This window comes from Lepidochelys kempii, chromosome 11, assembly GCF_965140285.1.
Source record: "Lepidochelys kempii isolate rLepKem1 chromosome 11, rLepKem1.hap1, whole genome shotgun sequence".
Lineage (NCBI taxonomy): Eukaryota > Metazoa > Chordata > Testudines > Cheloniidae > Lepidochelys > Lepidochelys kempii.
Window position 1 is genome coordinate 71262333 of NC_136390.1, and position 11107 is coordinate 71273439.

Sequence of the window (11107 nt, forward strand, 5' to 3'; positions counted from 1 at the left end):
AAGGCAGCTGGAGCACAGACTGCCACTACAGCCCCTGTGTAACCAACCGCCCTCCTCCCCAGACGCCCAAGAACGCGGTGGGGGGGGCCTCCGGCCAACCAGCCACTCCACCACAGAGGATTGCCCAAAAAACAGAAGGCTGGCATTCAATACATTTTAAAGTTGTAAACTTTTAAAGTGCTGTGTGGCATTTTCCTTCCCTCCTCCACCACCCCTCCTGGGCTACCTTGGTAGTCATCCCCCTATTTGTGTGATGAATTAATAAAGAATGCATGAATTTGAAGCAACAATGACTTTATTGCCTCTGCAAGCAGTGATCGAAGGGAGGAGGGGAGGGTGGTTAGCTTACACGGAAGTAGAGTGAACCAAGGGGCGGGCGGTTTCATCAAGGAGAAACAAACAGGACTTTCACACCGTAGCCTGGCCAGTCATGAAACTGGTTTTCAAAGCTTCTCTGATGTGTACCGCGCCCTCCTGTGCTCTTCTAATCGCCCTGGTGTCTGGCTGCGCGTAACCAGCAGCCAGGCAATTTGCCTCATCCTCCCACCCCGCCATAAACGTCTCCCCCTTACTCTCAGATATTGTGGAGCGCACAGCAAGCAGTAATAACAGTGGGAATATTGGTTTTGCTGAGGTCTAACCGAGTCAGTAAACTGCGCCAGCGTGCTTTTAAACGTCCAAATGCACATTCTACCACCATTCTGCACTTGCTCAGCCTGTAGTTGAACAGCTCCTGACTACTGTCCAGGCTGCCTGTGGACAGCTTCATGAGCCATGGCATTAAGGGGTAGGCTGGGTCCCCAAGGATAACTATAAGCATTTCAACATCCCCAAAGGTTATTTTCTGGTCTGGGAATAAAGTCCCTTCCTGCAGCTTTTGAAACAGACTAGAGTTCCTGAAGATGCAAGCGTCATGTACCTTTCCCGGCCATCCCACGTTGATGTTGGTGAAACGTCCCTTGTGATCCACCAGAGCTTGCAGCACTATTGAAAAGTACCTCTTGCGGTTTATGTACTAGCCGGCTTGGTGCTCCGGTGCCAAGATAGGGATATGGGTTCCGTCTATGGCCCCACCACAGTTAGGGGAATCCCATTGCAGCAAAGCCATCCACTATGACCTGCACATTTCCCAGGGTCACTACCCTTGATCTCAGCAGATCTTTGATTGCGTGGGCTACTTGCATCACAGCAGCCCCCACAGTAGATTTGCCCACTCCAAATTGATTCCCAACTGACCGGTAGCTGTCTGGCGTTGCAAGCTTCCACAGGGCTATCGCCACTCGCTTCTCAACTGTGAGGGCTGCTCTCATCTTGGTATTCATGCGCTTCAGGGCAGGGGAAAGCAAGTCACAAAGTTCCATGAAAGTGCACTTACGCATGCGAAAGTTTCGCAGCCACTGGGAATTGTCCCAGACCTGTAACACTATGCGGTCCCACCAGTCTGTGCTTGTTTCCCGAGCCCAGGATCAGCGTTCCACAGCATGAACCTGCCCCATTAGCACCATGATGCATGCATTGGCAGGGCCCATGCTTTCAGAGAAATTTGTGTCCATGTCCTGATCACTCACATGACCGTGCTGACGTCGCCTCCTCGCCCGGTATCGCTCTGCCAGGTTCTGGTGCTGCATATACTGCTGGATAATGCGTGTGGTGTTTAACGTGCTCCTAATTGCCAAAGTGAGCTGAGCGGCCTCCATGCTTGCCTTGGTATGGCGTCCGTACAGAAAAAAGGCGCGGAACGATTGTCTGCCGTTGCTCTGACGGAGGGAGGGGAGACTGACGACACGGCTTACAGGGTTGGCTTCAGGGAGATAAAATCAACAAAGGGTGTGCCTGTACATCAAGGAGTATTTCAGGCAGGACTGCACGGAGGGTTCCAATAAGAAATGGTGCACCTAAGTTATCGTTGTTATTGGAACAAGGAGGTTAGCCTGGCCTCTGATTGATACATGGCTAGATTTACCTGACTGCACCTACTCTGTGAGTGACTGCAGTGTGACCTAAAGGAATGAGTCCCCTAGACGGGGGGATGGGGGGAAGCAAATGAGTACAAAACAAATCTGGTCTATTTCTTGTTTTGATACACTCCATCTATCTTTTACATCTTTGGCCGGCAGCAGACGGTGCAGAAGGACTGCATGCCATCCACATCTCAGGTCTGCTCGGCAGAAGATGGTACAATACGACTGCTAGCAATCCATATCGCCTGCCTGCTCACCATAAGATGGTTCAATAGGACTGACTGCAGGACTAAAGAGAATGACTTGATCAAGTCACTCCAAATTTAGTCTCTGCGCCCATGTCTGCCCAGGCGCTCCTGATCAACCTCACACAGGCGACCAGGAGCACCTTGGACATGACGATGACGGCTACCAGTCCTATTGCACCGTCTGCTGCCACAAGGCAATGGGTTGCTGCTACTGTGTAGCAATGCAGTACCGCATCTGCCAGCACCCAGGAGACATACGGTGACAGTGAGCTGAGTGGGCTCCATGCTTGCCGTGGTATGGCATCTGCACAGGTAACTCAGGAAAAAAGGCGCGAAACGATTGTCTGCACTTGCTTTCACGGAGGGAGGGAGGGAACGGTAGCCTGACGATATGTACCCAGAACCACCCGCGACAATGTTTTAGCCCCATCAGGCATTGGAATCTCAACCCAGAATTCCAATGGGCAGCGGAGACTGCGGGAACTGTGGTACCCACAGTGCAACGCTCCGGAAGTCGACTCTAGCCTCGGTACTGTGGAAGCACTTCACCGAGTTAATGCACTTAGAGCATTTTCTGTGGGGACACACACACTCGAATATATCAAACCGATTTCTAAAAAAACAACTTCTATAAATTCGACCTAATTTCGTAGTGTAGACATACCCTTAAACTTCAAAACTGGGGCTTGGGGGGTAATTAGATGCATCAGGTGAGAAGTGTGGCAACTAATACCATAAACTCTCATTTCAATCCACGGTAATTCTATGCCATTTAGAACTTGTGAACTGAATGAAGTTGCTTTATCTGTCATGTGCTACATATTACCACCACAGCTTTGTCTACTCCAATAAAGTTGTTCCTTACCATGTAGGGTTGCCAATTTTGGTTGGATGTATCCTTGGAGATGTCATTACATGACAATCTTTAATGAAAGGTTAATCTTTAATTCCTGGGGACTCCAGGCAAATCCTGAAGGGTTGGCAACCCTAGGTAACATGGGTATGACTTTGCAGTGGGATGCTCAGATGCTGGCTAGACTAAACTGGTTAGTCAAACCCAGCTGACAACCAACCAGTTTAAATGTGCACTGCAAAAAAAATCTAAGGGAACAGACTCTGAGACTCAGAGGGCAAAGACACCCTTTGTTATGCACATTGCCTTAAAGCCACTAGCTGCACAGTAACTGTGTTATGAACGGGGAACTTTTTCCAAATTTCTGCACCTTCAACAGCCAAAAACTGTTCAATTTGCAAAAAAATGGAATTCTACACAAACAGAATATTTACTGGTTTGTAGTGCCACAGGGTCATCTAAGAGGAGGACAGGAGGCACAGAAATGAATGGCTTGATAGCCATAAATTAAAAAAAAAAAAATCAACAGCCACCCAGGGAGAACTTTGTTTTATTGTGTACTGTCAGGAAAGGTACCTTCAATATATATGGATATATTCTCAACCTCCTAGCTCAGGACCTGACCACCAAAAGTGTCTTGACTGAAAAGCAGGAGAGAAACCAAAGCCATAGGAGCTTGAAACAGGGAAAACAAAATTTATGCAGAACGAGAGTTATACTCCACACCAGCATAAGGAGGTGAGGTCCAGCAAAGAGATTCTAGACCACTCAAGAACCTGGCGATCACATGACAGGAGCTCATGGAAAACTCTCTAATTGGCTCCCTTCAAGATGAATGTCCATCTCTGAGACACAACAGAAGCAGCCCCTTCCAAGCCTTCCAGGAAAACACTTCCAGCAATCCACAGAAGGAACCCCTTAGTGCTTGCCCAAGGTGAACTTGAGGGAAGAGGAAGGGGCTTCTCTTTATAGCCACCCTGGATTTCTGTAAGTGGAGACTACCTGGTCTGACAAGTGCTGTTTAGCCAAGAGCTCTCTCTTTTGAGCCAGACCTTTTATGGAAATTGTTTTTTTTTATTGTTCTCTCTTTTTTTTTTTCGGGGAGGGGGGGGATTTTGGCAATACACTGGGCCTTGAATAAGAGACCTTGGGTAAGAAAGGAAGGAGAAGAGAATCTCTGGACAAGAGGGTCATCTGTTTGAACAGCACGACTAGCAGGACCATTCTGAAGTGAATGAGAACCTCCTTGTGCCCAGAATTTCCCAAGCATCCCAAGAATCAGAGGGAAGGAAGATATCTGCCTGGTGAAATTGGGGTGGTTGGGGGAGGGCACTGAGCTTTAGTGTCACGTCTGCTCCCATACTACCCTGCAAGGAAGAGGGTGAAAGTCCCATGAGGCAAACAGAACAGAACAGGCCTGCCATACAATGGCTCAGGTCCACTAATAGTCATTGCGGCCCCACAATGAACTGTTATGATCTCACTTCTACCACCACAGTGGCAGGATCTGCTCTCTCACAGCAAGTACGCTGTAGCTGAGAACATAAGCAAGCGCATGTTGATTCTACCCCCATAGGCTATATGCTGGCTGTCAAAAACCTAGAAGTCTGTTAGAGGTGGAACTGCCTGCAACAATCAAAAAAGCATGAACTCAGATTCCAGAATGACACAACAGAGGTACAAAGAAAGGAAGTCTATTTTTATTGTGGCTAGTTATTTTTGGTTTGTTTGTTTTTATCTACCCAAAGACTCCAGGTATTTGAAAAGACATTTTGTTATTTCTCAAGCTATGTTTACACTACCGACAGATCGACGCTCCAGCAATCGAGGCACCGGGTGTCGATTCAGCGTGTCTAGTGAAGACCTGTTCAATCAACAGCAGAGCGTTCTCCTGTCTGCACTGGTACTCCACCCGGAACGAGAAGAGTAAGTTAAGTCGATGAGAGAGTGTCTCCCATCGACCCAGCGCGGTGTAGACACCGCAGTAAGTCGACCTAAAATACGTCAACTCCAGATACGTTATTCACATAGCTGGAGTTGCGTAACTTAAGTCGACTTACCACGGTAGTGTAGACATAGCCTTAGTCTACACATCAGTTTTCCATTGGATGTATCCGTGGCCTTTTCAGGATTTCCATTATTATTTTACACCACTTGAAAATCTCTGCTGAGTGCCTCACAGTATGCATAAAAGATAAGGTTCATGCCCTGAAAAGCTCACAACCTAAGTGAGAAATTATGCTACAAATTGGTGGAGAAGAGGGCAATGAAACAGCAGGGCGGGACTAGGTAGGAAGGACTGAAATGTCTAGAGTAAGAGGTCACTTTAATGATGTCTGCAACAAATTGAAGTTTATTTCTTTTAAAACATGTATCAACTCCATTGCCATTTGATGCACACGGTTGACCAAGAAAAGCACACCGAATGTTCTGGTTGTGAGACATAGCATTATCTTTTGGAAGGGTCCCAGTGAGGAAATGTAATTAGGTTCCAACTGTTCATTCAATAATTGTGGTATTTTCCCCACTATTTGTCTCCTTTTTATGTATTAGTTTCAAGTCCTGAGGATCAAAAGCATTACACTTCACAAATGTTATTCATTGCTATATATACACCGTTAATGTACAAGATTCTCCAAATCTTACAACGTAACAGAGTGCCCATATGCATTTATCATACAAGTCTTCATGGTTCCAATATTTTAATCCGTTGGCTAAAAAAAAGGCATTATGAGCGTAAGTAATGCACCTGACAAGTCAAATGAGTTAACTACTCCTGAGGACATTCTGCACCAAAAAATTAAAAATTCTATGCACAATATTTCAAAATTCTGCAAGATTTCTCAATAAATAAATGCAGAGGCTACACCTACAGTGACCTAAGAAAATGATTGTTCTTCCGTACACAGATACTAAAACCAGCTGGACCAGAGTGGAAATCTCAGCACTATTTTAATAACTTCTCAGGAGTGTAATATCAGTTGCAAAGAAAACAGATGAATAATCACAACGTGTGTTAAATTACCAGAAATAGGTATAGGTCTGAATATCTGAAACAAAAACTAGCCAGCAACTGTGCACAGTAAAGAATTTGTCCCAAAAATATTTTAAAAATAAAAATCCAATAGACTCTCACTTAACAGAATCATATCATTGTTTATGAATACAACCCTATAGTTTGGGTTCGTGGTCCCACAAGATCTATTTATTCTTTTCAATTTTTGCACAGCACAGAGACCTGGGAGGGGTCCGCAAGAAAAGTTACAAAATAAAAACATTTCCACAGATACGACGGAGAAAAAAATTGATAACGCAAGTCAAAGACCCACACAACTATACAACAGTGCCCACGACTTTAATCATAACCCTAGGAAATTCCTTTTTCAGAAAGCAAGCAGTAAAATAATGCCTTTACATTTACAAGCTGATGTGTCACAAATACACAGGGAAATTTTACTGGGGAAAAAAAATCCCACCATTGAAGAACTTGATAAAAAGAAAGCCAGAATGTTATCTGTGGTAATTAGTGACAAGCAGGGCTCAAATTTTATTGGGCCATGCCAAAACAGTAACCTCTCACTTTTGGGGCTACTGTGACAGACATTGCAACCCCATGCAGTATCTTTGGGGACTGCTGTATTAAATTTACGAATGCTTTATCTATGATTGTGTTCTACTCCAGGGGGGAAGATTACCATAGCTTCTCCAGGAACTGAAAAGATAAAATAAAAGCTGAGATTGTGACATTACCTGACTTTGGGAGCCAGGACCTAACTACATGCCAACTGTGTCTGTGCCTTAATCCAGCCCTGCCCAGGGATATATCTGAACCTCAATGATGGAAGCACCAGCCTGAGTTCAGCAGTACTCAGCAAACTACATACGCACACTCTTTAGCCAGTACCGTCTCATTTGACTAGCTCAAATAAATGGAGCTTGGTTTACAAACGGAATTTGGCAGAGCACCAACCACCTCCTTCTCCTCCTCTCCACTCCAAGTCCTGACCACATGGGTTAAGTAATCCGTTTTCTCGGCAGCAAATAGACATTGCTCCCCTTGAACGGGTTCTCACAAGAAATTTTTTGGTGGTCTTAGGAGTGTGGCCATCAACTCTTGCTGGTGGCCACTCTCACAATTTTTCTAAAATATTTAACTTTAGGAAAAACAAATATTCACATCTACATGTCCAAATGTTTGTAATTTATGTAAGTAGGGTTTTTTGCTGACTCAATAATAAAAATAATGTACAATTGTCTGTATTCTTTACTGGACAGAACAGAAACAAAGTAAGATGCTCTTCAGGATCTTGTCTTTTTTGTTGTTTCTTTTGCTTTTTTGATTCTTTTTTTAGACTTGCTAGCCAGTAAGTCTACTGCTGTGAAAACTGATATTCGTATGTTTGTTAATATCGCTTTAAAAAGCAGACTTATTATCTAGCTGGGAGGCAGTGAAAAGCGATATTAACATACATACAAATATCGCTTTTCACAGCAGACTTACTCAGCTCCGGCACAAACTGGGTGACAAATTAAGCCCTGGATAGAGAGGTGGGTAGGGAGGCAGCAGGGGTCAGGGGCGATAGAGGGCTGAGGGAAGTGGTGGGGGCCCAGCCAGGGGATGGAGCCCCACAGCCAGAGCCTGCTGCCTGCCACTGCAAGGCAGAAGCTGGAAGCCCAAGCCCCACTGCCCCTGGGAACGTGGAGAACTCACATCATCTGCCTGCTCCTCCGGCATTTGTGGCTCCAGAGAGGTACAGGGCCCAACCCCAGCTGGCAGCCAGAAGAGGGCCCACTTCTTTGCCCCCCTCCCAGGCCAATCACTGCCCAGGAGGCTGTGGCCACAAGAAGAGCCCCTGGTGGCCGCATTTGAGAAACTCTGCCTTAGAAGTAATTTTTGTATACTAGCCAGATGGTTGATACTTTTGTAATTAAAACCTCAGACTAGGAATCAAAAGATTTGCATTCTATTTCAACAACACTGCTAATGTGACCTCTGAGAAGTCACTTTACTTCCCTGTGCTTCATTTTCTTCATTAGTACATAACACAACTATAGTAGATTGTGTAACACTAAATTCATTGATTGGCACTGCAGAGAAAACACCACTGAAATGGGAAAATACCACATGACGTAATATTCCGCTCCGCTATACATTAACCCACCCTCCTGATGTTTAACTCGCAACTCCCAGTATTTTTGAGTAGTGTGTAAAGAGAAATAATGAGATCAGGAGAGGACAACCTAGAACTCTATATACACAGAGTCCAATGAAGCTAAATGAGCAAACCCCCAGTAACTGATGGGAGTTGTAGGCACTGAGCACCTTGCATGAAGTACTCAGCAACTAAAGTATCAAACCCCAAAGCATATGATATTTACTACAGTAAACATCTTCTCCTTTCTGCATCCTAACTGGTCCATTTAACTGAGGCTGTTAATATGCTAGCTTGTGACAGGAGCAAATGTTATATGCTTTTCATATTTCCATAAATCCCTCAACTAAAGAGCCACAAGCAGAAGCGCACAACCCAAAATTAATCTAAGTGCCAGTGAACATAACGATCGTGCTGTGGCACAAGAGAGGCAGGTTTAGCAGTTAACATGGCCCTTCACTTCCTCAGGTATATTACATAGTTGATCATTAGTCTGGGAACATGACCTGTTATAGGGTATGACTCACTACACAAGTTCCTTCATGAGGGGAGATTTATGGGTAAAAATGAATGTACATGAGGTGGAACTAGTTGGCCATCCTGCCATCCAGCTGGTACTGCTCGTTTGAATGATGTTTCAGTAGTATAATCACATTTCTGTTTTTATTAAATGGTAAAACTGAGTTTTGCTTTTAGCAGGGGTTGCACAAAAACAAAACCAGCAGAAGGTCATCATAAGACTTGTGCTGCCTGACAACCTGAATTTCATTCTCTGCAGCAGCTACACGTCAAAAGTTTGTCTCCTCTACTTGCAAGTCCCTGTCCCCAGTATTATGGAAACAGAAGGATAGGAATCATGGTGAAATGGGCTCTCATACTCAGCCAAGATGTGATCACTTGGCAACGCAAGCCTTCCAAAAAGCGTGGTATGTAAAGCAGACAGACAGCAAGGAGACAAGGAAGGTAAAGAGAAGATGTATCATATGTGTCATTAACCATGGTTTAAGCAAATGATTTGTCAAACCAGTACAATTGTACAACAGAACACTGCTAGTACTAACAGAGTACACAACTAACTTCCCTTTATTTCAAAATTCAATAGGCTATTTAAGTGTTAGTGAAAGTCAATCTGTTGTGGTCACACTAGCACTTCATTCAATATCATCGTGTTCTAGGTATCACCATGTGTTTCACCCTCCCTGTAGCATGTACACTTCTGAAATAAAAACAAACTTTACTGACATGTCATTAACACATTGTCAGCTGTGATGCTGCTCTGATGGATAGGTGGATTTGGCACATGCAAATCTACCATTGCGGTCTCTTGCTTGCTGGGATAATCTCCACTTTAACCAAGGCTGGGGGCAGGGGAGACTCCCACTCAGTACAAGAAAGTTTACTTAGTGAGTGAGGTGTTCTCAAGTTAAACTAATATAATTTTGTACGTTTCATTTTGTGCTCTCCTAATGGGAAAAGCTGAGCAAAAAAGAGTTAATCTTATCATAATCTTCTTAGTTTTCATCACTGCTCCTGCTGGAAACCTGCGGTATGCATTATCAGCTGGGGCTGGTCTTTTCTTTTCTCACCTCATCTCAGCAACATCATCTATGGCCATATCTATACTACAGAATTACATCAACTTAAGTTACATGGGAATTCAGCCAGCACAATTATTACATAGTTTGTGTGTGTCGACACTGTGCTCTTTGTGTCGGTGGTGTGCGTCCTTACTAGGAGCGCTTGTATAGATGCAGAGAACAGTGTACCATGGGTAGCTATCCCACTGTGCTACTTGCCACCGTATAGGGTGTTTTGGGAAGGTTTTGCAATGCCTCATGGGGCAGAAACAAGTCTCACAGGGATCCCGCGGAGCATGGGTTTAACTTCCCATGATGCAGTGTTTTCTATCCCAAACTGTTTCATGCCTCCTTTCAAAATCACCCACACAAACCTGTGTGTCCCACCTCCTTGTCTGCCATCTGTGACAGAAGTATGGATTCTGCATAGCTCTGCACTACTGTGATAAGCGTGAGCACAGGACAATATGTGCAGAGCCGCAAGAGGAGCTGCGGGGAATATGATTATTCCTTGAAAGCTAGACTGCTGTGGGACATGGAAAGAAACAATTCAAAGGTTGTTGGCGGCATTTATGGAGCAGCTTCAGACAGTGGAGCGCCAATTCTGGGCCCAAGAAATAAGGATGGTCATGCAGGTTTGGGATGACAAGCACTGACTGCAGAACTTTTAGATGCTCAAGGCCACATTTCTGGATCTGTGTGCAGAGCTCCCTCCAGCATAGCAACACCAAAATGAGATCTGCACTGACAGTGGAAAAGCAAGTGGCGATTGCATTGTGGAAACTTGCGATGCCAGATTGCTACCAATCAGTCCGTAATCAATCTGGAGTTAGGAAATCCAAAACAAAGGCCCTGCACACTTGCCAGACCCTAATTGCCTCCTGCTAGGAAGAACTGTGAATCTAGCCAATGTGCAGGACATAGTGGGTGGTTTTGCAGCAATGGGCTTTTCAAACTGCGGTGGGGTGATAGATGGCACGCATATCCCCATTTTGGCACCAGACCACCTTGCCTTCAAGTACACCAACAGAAAGTGCTACTTTCCCATGGTAATACAAAAAGAGCTGGTGGATCACTGGGGATGCTTCACCAACCTCAGTGTGGACTGGCCAAGGTGCACAACACATGCAGGATTCTTCAGAGAGCTGAAAGCAGGGACTTGCTTTCACAACCAGCAGCTTACCACTAGTGATCCTGGGAGACTCAGCCTACCCCTTGCTCCCATGGCTCATGAAGCCATACACCAGCACCCTGACAGCACCAAGGAGTGCTTCAACTACAGGCTGAGCAGGTGCAGAATGACAGCTGAATGTGC

At 45.1% G+C, this 11107-nt stretch overlaps 1 protein-coding gene across 8 annotated transcripts in view; it reads right to left on the bottom strand.

Moving 5' to 3' along the window:
• The window catches only part of AGAP1 (ArfGAP with GTPase domain, ankyrin repeat and PH domain 1), a 694311-nt gene that overhangs the window by 438704 nt on the left and 244500 nt on the right, over positions 1-11107 (bottom strand). The gene's annotated exons all lie outside the window — the stretch shown is intronic.